The following is a 12,405-nucleotide window of genomic DNA, read 5'->3' as shown; positions in this document are numbered from 1 at the left end:
TCAACAGAAAGGACTGTAGAGCCCTCATTAGTTGGAGGTTTCTTGGTTACAAGTCAAAGAGACCTAAGTAAACTTATGAGAAAAAAGAGAACTTAGTGGAAGCGTTCTGAGCTGTGTACTGCAATCTTGGCAGGGATGCAGCGGGGGCTCAGATCAGGACCCAGAGACTGGGACGCTCCGTGAATTGTCCTGTTGACTCTTTCCTTCTCTCTTCCCCCCTCTCTTAGCTTCCCTCACTGCTTTTGAGTTATTCTCTTCTCTCACAGACCAGCGTCCTCTGTTCCTCAGTCCCTGTGGCAGACATGGCCACCAACACTCAGGTTTTCCATATTATGAACCAAGTGTCTAGAGAGAGACTGTTTTCTTTGTGTTCCAGAATTTCCTGGGAAGAACTGAGAGTGGTCCTGGAAAATGGTGACACCCGTGGTAAGCTGTGGGAGGGCACAGGGCAGTTGATGAGGTCATTGACGTTTAGTAGAAAGGACTTCCCTGCTACAATTTACAAAAAGTGTTAACAATTGTGAAAGGACCCAGGCAAAATGAAACAATAAAGCTAAAAACTAAATCAAACCAAGACACTACCATCAAAAAAATGCTACCATTACCAACAAAAAAAAATCCTGTAAGTTGAGGAGATGAACCTGCTAAATAAATTCTGGAATTAACTTTTTCTAAAATTAAATGTCTTTTTTAGTAGCATGCATTATAGCTTATTTTCATATCCACATTGTTTGAACCTAGAGAGATCGAAATTTAATCAAGCAGGATAGCTTGATGTGGGAGACATATTCTTGAAAACTTGAGTATAAATAAAATATTTTAAAATATATTTTAAATGCACAGGGAGAGCTTGCTATCAGAAGTCCTTCAGTAATTTTTTCCCCCTAAAATCGGCTAGTTTAAATTTGAATCTTTCTGCATCATATTCACTTAAATCAAGATGTATGAGGGTGATGTATGGAAGGGTTGAATCACTATATTGTACACCTGGAACTAATATAACACTGTATATTAACTACGCTGGAATTAAAATAAATTAAAAAATAAGATGTATCAGTGGATCGTCCATCCTTGCAGTCATTATTTTGTTGGGGTCTCTGGGTCATTGGCAGTTCATGCACTCCACTGACTTCTGAGATTATGAAAAAGAGCTGTTCGGGCGCCTGGGTGGCTCAGTCGGTTGAGCATCTGCCTTCGGCTTAGATCATGATCTCTGGGTCCTGGGATCGAGCCCCTGCATCGGACTCCCTACTCCACAGGGAGCCTGCTTCTCACTCTCCCTCTGCTGCTCCCCTTGCTTGTGCTCTGTCACTTGCATGTGCACTCTCTTGCAAATAAATAAATAAAATCCTTAAAAAAAAAAAAGCTGTTCCTATTTTTAAAGATTTTTATTTATTTATTTGTCAGAGAGCGAGCACAAGCAGGGGGAGCAGCAGAGGGAGAGGGAGAAGCAGGCTCCTCACTGAGCAAGGAGCCCAATGTGGGACTCGATCCCCGGACCCTGGGATCATGACCTGAGCTGCAGGCAGACGCTTAACAACTGAGCCACCCAGGCGCCCCAGAGCTATTCCTATTTTTAGTTGTTTGGTTACACACATAGATCCCCTGTGTGAATTTGAGAACCCTCTGTGAATTGGAATTAAATTGGGATTCAAACCCTGTGTGAGTTGTGAACCTATATGCAGTAATCCAAGGAGATTTGATGGTATCACTTAGTGATTGCAAGGTGAAGAAGAGTGGCCTGGTCATTTTGGAAACTAGTGCCATTTGAGAATTTGGGAATTTATAAATGTGTTGGTTTGTCATCTTCCCAAATGTGCATGATCTACTTTGCACATCAGTTGTAATAAAAGTGGTTTTTTACCCATTTGAATTTTAGTATATTTCAAATTAAAACTCATTTTCCCCTCCCCAGAACAGGTGGGTTGTGTGAAGTATGCCGTATTACTGGGGTTGACGGGAAGGGCACGATTAGCCCCTGGATAAACATGGCGGTGGAGGAAGACCCCCTCTGCACAGCTGCTCCAGCGTGCCCCTAGTCTGCTAAGTTTCCTGCCTTCAAAAGGGTAGGGCACATTTATTACTGCTTTAAAGGATTGAAAAGCCAAGTGGTATTCTCAAATAGTGCTGCAAGAGCCCTGCTATTGAATGAAAATTGGGAGTGTTGCCTGTAGGTCGTAGGAAGCCCTTTATCCCACCTGACCTTTCTCTTCTTCTGTGGGCTTCTTTCCACAAACCATGGGGGATGCCCCTGAAACGTCAGATCTTAAATAGAAAGCCTTGAGCCGTACTTCTCTCGTCACAAATGCAGAGCTGGGGAGTTCTGAGGACTGGGGAGACTCGGTGTCTTCAAAATGACAAGTTAGAAGTAATAATGTAAAAGCAGAAAAGCATATAGGGAAGGACTAATTTCATGTGGTACCTTAAGGCAGCACAGAGAAAGATCAAGTTAATATTGTGAATTTGACAGTCACCTTTTAGTTTACAACATATGTTACATTCTTCAGAGCATTTTTATGAATGTCACTTTTGGTTCTTATTTGTTGATGAAGTATGGAACAAATAGTTTGCACATTCACAGATGGGAAACTGAGTTTGGAGAAGCTGCACTCCGCTTGAGGCCTCCCAGCCACTAGCCAGTGGAGCTGACCAGATCCTCTCTTCTGCTTCCTGGTCTGGTTCTTTCCCACCTCACTTCCTTGCCTGTCCAGCTTAAGAGAAATTTTATTTGATGAAAACTTAATTTACTTATTTAGACCCTGCGCTTCTCCCACAAAAGAGGTGAGGTAGTTTAAAGTAATGACTAAGAAGGAAGTTGTGTTGATAGAAAATTTTGGCTCAAGTAAGGCAAATACTGGCTTTCTTCTTAAAGTTTAAAATGAGGGTAAGAGGGAAACTGTTAATTTGATGAAAATTAAATCCTCTCTATGCACCCAGCGCTACCTACCAGTTCTTAGGTCATTGCCCAGCCCCCAAATATTAAGCATTATATAAAACCTTTTTGTTTTGTCCTGAATTTAGGATTAGATGAATGGAGAAAGGAGTAAACAGATGAGGGAACTCTGTGGTTGTAGACACTGTGGCTTTGCTGTCTTGGTATTATATCTAGCATGCTAGTTTTTTTTTTTTTAAGATTTTATTTATTTATTTGACAGAGAGAGAGAGACAGCGAGAGAGGGAACACAAGCAGGGGCAGTGGGAGAGGGAGAAGCAGGCTTCCCGCGGAGCAGGGAGCCCGATGTGGGGCTCAATCCCAGGACCCTGGGACCATGACCTGAGCTGAAGGCAGACGCTTAACGACTGAGCCAACCCAGGCGCCCCTCTAGCATGCTGGTTTTTGATGTTTTTATAAGTTTAAGCATAAAAAGCAGCAAAATATTATAGTATGTTTGTAAAACGGAGGAAAATCATCCAGTCTCCACCATTATTACAACTCTTCACCAGAGCTTTTTTTTTTAAATCCTTTTCTCATATACATTTTTTCATAGTTTTAATTAAGACTGCAGATACCTTTGGGGCTCCTGGCTGGCGCATTCGGTTGAGCAACTGACTCTTGATTTCAGCTCAGGTCATGATCTTGGGTTGTGAGATCAAGCCCCGTGTCGTGCTCCGTGCTCAGCTGTGGTGGTGGAGGGGGGGGGGGGCGTCTGCTTGAGATTCTCTCTCCCTCTCCCTCTGCCCTTCCTGCTTATGCGCACGCATGCACTCTCAAATAAATAAATCTAAAAAAAAAAAAAAAAGACTACAAACACCTTTGTATGCTTTTGAAAATTTAACATGGCATAAATATTTTTCATGTTTCTATATGTTCATTATAATTATACTCTGTGATAAAATATATATAAAATGAAATTTATCATTCTAACTGTTTTAACGTGTACAGTTCAGTGGCATCAAGGATGTTCACATTGTTTTGCAACCACCATCACCACCATTCATCTCCCAGAACTTTCTTTGTCTTCCGGAGCTGAAGCTCTGGACCCGTTAAACAATAACTCCCTACCCCCTCCCTCTGCAGCCCCTGGGAACCCCCCTTCTACTTTCTGTCTGTCGCTTCTCGGCCTTTTGGCTAAGATCAAGTGTACTTTCTGTCTCTCTGAGTTTGACTACTCTAGGTACCTCCTATAAATGAAATTGCACACTGTAGGTCTTTTTTGTGACTGGCTTCTTTCACTGAGCATGTCTTCAAGGTTCATCCATGTTGGAGCATATGTCAGGGTTTCCTTCCTTTTTAAAGATAGTATTTCATTGCATGTATATACCACACTTTGTTTATTCGTTCATTTGTTGATGGACACCTGGGTGATTATACTTTTTTGAAGACAGTAGTATTCTATCAAGCATATAAATTATAATATACTTCAGTGTTTGGGTTGCTTCTAATTTGGGACTATTTTAAAACAAAGATGTGATAAATATCGCCCTACTTTTTGATCCTCCTGGGTTGTTTCTTTTGTATGGATTATACTAACTCAGTGTTGTTTGCTCTTTACTCAGTTTGATACACAAGACTCAGTTTTGATACACAAGAATAAGTTACACAAAAAACAATCTGCAGAAAACAGAGACAGGTACACTGATGGGCCACTGAGGAATTTCTAAAAGACACGGAGCAGATGGGACCAGACTGACAGAAAAGGGCTGTCTAGGGCTCTTGGGCTCTTTGATACACAAAACTCAGTTTAGGCTAAACTTTTAGATGAAGAGAATTTAGGTGTATGCTAAATAGAATACATTACTCTGCATTTTACATAAATATGCCTTAGTTAGGTGAGGAAGGACTATCTAAAGACTTCTTACCTCACTTAGGGTGTTAACCTCAGTGAGAGCAGAATGCAGTGGTTTACAGATGTCCGACATGACTGCTGTTTCCCCTAGTTGAACTGATTTCAAGACAGTATTCACCAAGCGTCTGTGGGCTGATGAGAAGATCGTACTGCTCTTCAAGAATGATACATGTACAATGTAGCTGAGACTATAATTGTTACAAGACCTGGTGGTAATACTGGGGAAAAATTGGTATCTCTTCCTGTTTTCATTGTTATCAATCACTGGCATGTCTGTGAACACAGAGCTACAAGGAGAGATGGGAGTCCTGCCCTCAAAAATCTTGCATCCAGGTTGGCATGCCAACATGTCAAACAGAAAACCAAAGCCACTCAGTGAGAAGAGAATCCAGCCTGGCTTCACACAGAGGAAAGGGCAGCCTTCATTGCTTTTTGGACCGTTGTTAGATTGAGAGGAGCGTAGGCCCTGAGAGGCCAGAAGAGTTCTTCATTTCGAGTTCCTGCTCGTGCTGCTGCTGTGGTAGGGCCTCTGTGCTGGTTCGCGGCCATCCACTGGCAAGTCTTCCAGATCACTGGGGAATGTCGCTTCTCTGCTAGTCAGCCTGTTGCTGTGGCGGTCCAGCATTACCCCAGTGGCTGTTCGGCCCATGGAGGCCGTGCAGGCGAGCCTGCCAGGTCAAACTCCCATTTCCCTCGTGGGCCCAGAGTGCACAGCCGTTGCCTAAGTCTCTTTAGTGGAGAGTGGGGTGTTTGCCTTTGCTTGGCTCAGTTTAGGGCTCTTGGGTACTTTTCTGTCAGTCTGGTCCCATCTGCTCCGTGTCTTTTAGAAATTCCTCAGTGGCCCATCAGTGTACCTGTCTCTGTTTTCTGCAGATTGTTTTTTGTGTAACTTATTCTTGTGTATTATTTTTTCCCATTGTACTGGGAAAAATGGTACCAGTTTCATTCAATTCTGTTGGGTTTTCCAGATGAAAAAGTATTTACAAATACGGATGATTTTGGTTCTTTCCATTTTTTTGGTGGGTTCTTCCTGTTATAATGCACTTCCTGGAATATCTAGAGTGATGCTGAGTAGCACTATTGGTGAACATCTTTGGCTTAATCCTCCCCTTAGCCAGACTTCCTTTAGTACTGTTGGCTTTACTTACTTTCTGCCTATTGCTAAATTGCCTCCCGGAAAGTTGGGCTTCCTCACCAAACTAAGGCATAGTTATGTAAAATGCAGAGTAATGCATTCTATGTAGCATTGGAATTGGGAGTGTGTGCATTATTTATTCACACCCTTCCCAGTGTTGAGTGACCAGAGTATTGGGAAGGCTCTTCCTAATCTATGGTTCTTACATTTTAACATCAGATTTGGGTTTGGTCATTTGTTATTTCCTCTAGAAATTCTGGAGTCCATGAGAACGGTCAGAGTTGGCCTAGTTTCATACATTGTTTGGTTCTCATCAAATAATTATACACAGCTTTCCCTCCCTGTTCCAAAGCAACACGGGTTAGAATGGAAATTACTGTTAATCCTAGCATCACAGTTTGGTGGAAAAAGTATGGACTTGGAGTCAGATATCAAATCTTAGCTCTGTCACTAACAGCTTGGGGAATTTTGATATCTTAGCTTAAACTCTTTGAGCCTTGGTTTAATCATTTGTAAAATGGGGATTATAGTGTCTCACAGGGAGGCCGTGAAAGTGGAGAAAGATGTAAAGTGGGTCCTTAGTAGCGCAGAAGTCCTCAGTTCTTGCCCCATGCTTGCTCTCTCCCCAGTGGTCCATCAACACAGGAAGGCCATTCTGCAGGAATTGCCAAAGATTCGGTAGACTTTAATTTTAATTAGAGGTAAATTTACCTTCCCTCCCCCCCCCATAATTCTTGGTCTTTTAATTTTTAATTTTTAAGTTGAGTCAGGGTGAATGATGATTGTTTTTACATGTTCTTTTAATAGTTTATTCCAGATTTTAAAGGTTGTTTAATGGGTCAGAATTTCATTCCTTTTTAAGGCTGAATAATATCCCTGTGTGAGTGCGCGGACACATTTTGCTTGTCTGTTCATCTGTTGATAGGCAGTTGGGTTGTCATTATTGGATATTATCAATATAGTTTTAGTCAATAAATTCTTCTTGTTTTTGCCCAAGTTTGAACTCCGTTTTTTGCTTTGCTGTTGCAGTCTTCGTAAGATCCTTCCCTGGCTTTATGTTGTCAAGGACCAGTCATTCAATCAAGATTCTTAGCTCTGCCCGAGAGCACTTTAAGTGTTGGCCATTGGTTAGAGAATTTCTCTGGTAGTATTGAAGTTTATCTGTTCCCACTATCTTCTCCCCTTCTGCCGGGATCTCCGAAGTGCTCGTCCCCAGCCCCGTGCCTGGGCCTGTGGGGTGTACTCGGTGGACATTTCTGGCATGAGTGTCTCTTGGCCGCTTTCCTCATTTCACACTTCACTTTGGACTCCTGCAGCTAAATAACATACATCATCTATTGATTTGATACTTACCTTTTTTTTTTTTAAGTCTTCCTAAGCTTTCAAAATTTCTTTCTGAAATTATGGATCTTTCACTGATGAAGTGTCTCATGAATTAGAGCTAATTTACCCCAGCCTTGATGGTGCTTACGTGTGGCAGCTTTGGGGGCTGCCTTCACTTTTTTAAATTTTTTTTAAAAGATTTTATCTATTTATTTTGAGAGAGAGAGACAGCGAGACAGCGAGAGAGGGAACACAATCAGGGGGAGTGGGAGAGGGAGAAGCAGGCCTCCCGCCGAGCAGGGAGCCCGACGTGGGGCTCGATCCCAGGACCCCTGAGATCATGACCTGAGCCAAAGTAGCTGCTTAAGTGACTGAGCCACCCTGGGCACCCCAGTAATTGGTTTATTTAATATAAGCAGTTTTTTGGTAGTTTCTGCTCTGTCCTATTTTGTTTTGTTATCAATTGTTACTTATCATGTGGTAATCAAGAAAACATTTGAATCTTAGGTGGGTAACTATTCTGGTCCAATTTCCTCAGGGTTGTGTCACAAGTCATTTAAGAGGAGGAAGGGCATTGAAATGTCGCACATATACTTTGTCTCTTGTAGTTCAGAGTTTATGGGTATTTGTTGTTTGTTTGCCCTTTAGAAATGTTGAAAGGGTTGCTTTGATTCAGGTGTAACTGTCCTCCCAAAGTAAAATAAGATGTTCTGAAAGGTTGGGTTTTAAAGTTAGAAAGCACTGAGAATGAATCTGCTGGGGAAACTTTTCGGAAGGTTACATGTGAAAATCTGTAGAATTTTGCTTGAGGTGAGCCAAAGGGTGTGTGTGGGGCCGATGCCTTGGAAGCATTTATGGGACACAGATGCAGTGTAACCTATAAAAGTATTTGCAGATAAAATTTTAGAATCTTTAATTTCTAAATTAGAAATTTGGGAGTGGAATTTTAGGAGTTCAGGGGGCAGGTACCAGGGGATTTGTTTACTAGTCACGGATCGTATGCTGTCACTAAGTCAGATTTGTGTGCTGCCCTCAGGGAAGTTATATCATCTAGTAGAGAGCAAAGCCTTGTCCCCTAGATTTTAATTAAGGTGCTGAGTTTCATACAATAGGATGGTAGATGTGTTTCAGGCATCTAGAAAAAGATTTTTTGAGTCAGGATCGCCCGCATTTTCACCATCCTATATTCTTTTTATTATTTTCCCTCATTGCCCCCAGAAAAGTGATCTTATTAATAGCTAAGATCTTTTGTTTAGTATAAGATCATGGCATTAACAGCTTCTGTTTGTTCAGTACATAATTAACATGCTTTGTGATGAGCCCAGCAAAGGAGAGGATGGAGATGGAGAGGATCTGGTGGCGAGCCCTGTGGAGCCCCAGCATCCCAGGTCCTTCCAGGTGGAGCCCTGTGGAGCCCCAGCATCCCAGGTCCTTCCAGGTGGAGCCCTGTGGAGCCCCAGCATCCCAGGTCCTTCCAGGTGGAGCCCTGTGGAGCCCCAGCATCCCAGCTCCTCCCAGGTGGAGCCCTGTGGAGCCCCAGCATCCCAGGTCCTTCCAGGTGGAGCCCTGTGGAGCCCCAGCATCCCAGGTCCTTCCAGGTGGAGCCCTGTGGAGCCCCAGCATCCCAGCTCCTCCCAGGTGGAGGAGCCAGCAGAGGAGATTAAGAAAGAACAGTCAAGAGGGAGGAGGAAGGCCAACGGAGAGTCCCTGCTGAGATCGTTGAAGGACCAATGTGTTTAAAACCTTCCTCTACTCTGTGAGATAGGTAATCTCACAATCCCCATTTCACAGATGGAGAAACTGAGACTTTGAGCTCTACGCGGGCAGCCAGTTGTAAGTGGTGGAGCCAGGATTTGAAATCAGGCATTTAGACTCCAGAGTCTCCCTTCTTAACCGTGGCTGCTTCCCAACTTTACAGGTGTTACCACACTCAGTTATAATTTCAACCAGAAACAAAGAAATGTGACAGTTTCATTTGTGTAACTTCACTTGAGGCGGGTGCATAGTTCTCGGCACATTTTACATTTGATCTTAGCCAGAAGGCTGAGGAGCGATCAGTACATGTTTTAAATACTGAAAAATAGCTATGGACTTTGATTAGTGGTTTTTAGACACATAGGGAGCCCATGACCTGTGTTCGGGAATCTGGTCCAACCTTGTCATTTTACCTGTGGAGGAATGGACACCCTTTTTGTTGAGGGACTTACCCAAGACCTCACTGGAGCTTGGACTTTAGTTTCTTGACTCGGAGGACAGATTTTCCCCCACTGCGCATTGCCCTTGAAAATGCATGTTCTTTCACGATATTGTAAATGAAAGTTAGGTAGAGTTGAAGTGCATATGTAAGATGCTAAAAATGTTCCCGCCAAGATCACTGATGACCTCCATGTGGCTACTTCCAGCATGTTCATCCAACTTGACCTTTCAGGAGTTAAGACTGTTAAGACCCCACTCTGTGTTGGCCTTCCTCCTCCTCTGCACTGTTCTTTGTCAGTGTCCTCTGCTGCCTCCTCCACTTTGGCCTGACCTGGGATATTGGGGCTCTGTAAAGTTCACCACTAGAGCATCTCTCCTCCACCTTAATCTTCTCCCTCACCAAGGTCATCATTTTCTGTAGTAAACTCATCTTTGTGTGGATGACTCTTAAGTTAGTATCTCTAGTCCAGACTTTTCCTCTGAGGTTCAAACTCATATGTCCACCTTACTTGACCTTGACATTTGGATGGCTCATGGACACTGCAGATTTAACACACCAAATGCAACCTCTTCTCTAGACCCTTTGGACCTTTTCATAGCAGCCGCCTCCTCATTCTGTTCTTCACCTCAATTATTGCCACCACCAACTGGGGATCATTCGTGATGATAGCAATAAGGGCTGACATTTATTGAGAGTATTATGTGCCAGGCATTTCCTTAAAGGCATTACATGGATTAACTCAGTTAGTCTATTTAGTCCTAATAACAGCACCATGAGTTAGATGATGGTAATAGAAAGAATAGGTTATACAGCTCCTGGTAGGTACCAGGCACTGTTGCAGGTATGTTGTAAATACCACCTCATTGAATTCTCACAGCAAATCCCTGAGGTAGATGCTATTCACTCTCCCTGATTGATGTCAGAAACTGAAGCACAGAGAGCCTTCCCACAGCACTCAGGGTCTCTCGGCCAGTAAGTGGTGGAGCTGGGAATATGGTCTCGGCAGAGACTGAGTGTGTGTGCCACGCCAACCCTGCGTTTTAGTGTGATTATCCCCTTTGCATTGGATATGGTGACCTTTGCACATGGCCACTCCTCCATTTCCTCTCCTGCATCTGGCTCATTAGAACATGGCTCCAGGTTGCTCTCTTCTCCCTCTGACAAGTGAGCAGCTTTGTGCAGGCCCCTTCACCTCACCCCTGGATCACTGCAACCTCCTGCGTATCCCTTCCACTTTCACGCCGGCCCCATCCCGCGGTGCCCGTCCCGACGTGAAAGCTAGACCGTTTCAGTCTGCTGCTTAGCACTGTGCAGAGGCTTCCCCCTGCAGTCAGAAGTAGAGTTGAGCTCTCTTCTGTGGCCGCCGAGGCCCCTCCTAAACTTTATCCCATCCCTTGGTTTTCCGCTCTGTGGGCCCCCAGTCCTTTTTCATACCCAGTCTTCCCTGCCTCTCCGCCCTGCCGTACCCTGGCTGCATTGCTTCTTTGGTCTGCGTTGCTGTCCCTTCTCAGAGGACCTTCCCTCACCACCCCTTGGAGGGCTCTGCTTTCTCCTTCTCGCAGCCCTCACCACCAAGGGCAAGAACTTTATGTGTTTGTTTTTTCCCTTTTGCTTTTATTTATTTATTTATTTATTTAATAAAGTATTTTTTATTTATTTTTATTTATTTATTCATGAGAGACAGAGGAGGAGAGAGAGAGAGGGAGAGAGAGAGAGGGAGAAGGAGAGGGAGAAGCAGGCTCCCAAGGAGCAGGGAGCCCGATGCTGGACTCAATCCCAGGACCCTGGGATCATGACCTGAGCCGAAGGCAGACGCTTAACCATCTGAGCCACCCAGGCGCCCTTTTCCCTTTTGCTTTTAGTTCCCCCATTAGAATATAAGTTCCCGGATGGCTAGAGCTCAGTAAATATTTGTTGAAAGAAGTAAATATAGGTTATATTTTAGGCTGCACTAGAAACCTAATTTTTACCTCTTTCAGAAAATGTGTTCTAAGTTCCAAAAGGGCTGAATCTTCTGTAGACTGGAACACAACCCATCGCTACGCTGTAGATGCTTATCCAACGCCTGCCGCTTCTGCCCCCCCCCACCCCCACCCCCTGCAAGAGTCCCAGGACATTTACACCTGCATTTTCTGTTTCTTCACTCTTAGTCCTACTTGTCTGCTTCATGCATCACGGAACTTGACCCTTGGGAGACGACTGCTGGCGGGCGTGATGGTGCTGGCGCTTTTGTGGGCGGTGGAGGGAAGCCAGGCAGGGGCGCTTGCACCCATGGTGAGGGGTGGAGCCGCCGAGTGTTTGGCCTTGTTCCTACCAGGGAACGGCCATTGGATACGGTGACCTTAAGGCCCCAGTACGACTGTCATCAGCTCTGTTTCTCCTGGCGTTGATTACAGACCAAGTACCAAGTCGAGACATTTGCATGGCCACAGCCACAACTTTTGTTAGCTCTCTCTTGATGTCCACCCTGTTCCTCTGCAGCTCTGTGTCGCTGTCCGCAGGGTTCTTCTGGAACCACCTTAGTTATGCAAGTACTTTAATGGCAAGTTTTACTTTCCTCAGTACTAATTCTCTCAGGAGAATGTGCCTTATGCACACCCCTGGAGTAGGCCAAAAGATGGAATTTAGGCTAATTTTAGTAAACAGGCAATAACTATTAGCAAATTAATTAAGGTCTTGTTTGTAGTTCTGTTGTGGAGGACAGTAAATCATCAGCTTATTTAAGACCCTGTAACTTCCAAAGAACTGTCATTCTGTGTCTGTGAAAGTTACTGAATGCAGATGGGCCCCTGCTATGTCTGAGATGTTGGAGTGTGCCATTCACACATACTTCTCAGATTGGGGCACATTATCTCTTACTGAGCAGGAATAATGATTGTAATGAACTAGGGAGACCTTTCTTCTAAAGCAACAAAAACAATATGTTCTTAGTTGACAATGGGAGGGTAAACATGACCCTAGTT

General features: G+C 44.0%; 1 protein-coding gene and 1 pseudogene across 1 annotated transcript in view; both read left to right on the top strand.

Moving 5' to 3' along the window:
- The window catches only part of TULP4 (TUB like protein 4), a 232,735-nt gene that overhangs the window by 16,971 nt on the left and 203,359 nt on the right, over positions 1–12,405 (top strand). The window lies entirely within an intron of this gene.
- LOC114209377 (U2 spliceosomal RNA) lies at positions 4,050–4,217 on the top strand (annotated as a pseudogene).

The sequence above is a fragment of the Eumetopias jubatus genome, unplaced genomic scaffold (assembly GCF_037043125.1).
Source record: "Eumetopias jubatus isolate StellerSeaLion01/CBP00866 unplaced genomic scaffold, mEumJub1_p1.0 scaffold_6, whole genome shotgun sequence".
NCBI classification, from domain to species: domain Eukaryota; kingdom Metazoa; phylum Chordata; class Mammalia; order Carnivora; family Otariidae; genus Eumetopias; species Eumetopias jubatus.
This window is presented reverse-complemented; position numbering and strand designations above follow the sequence as displayed.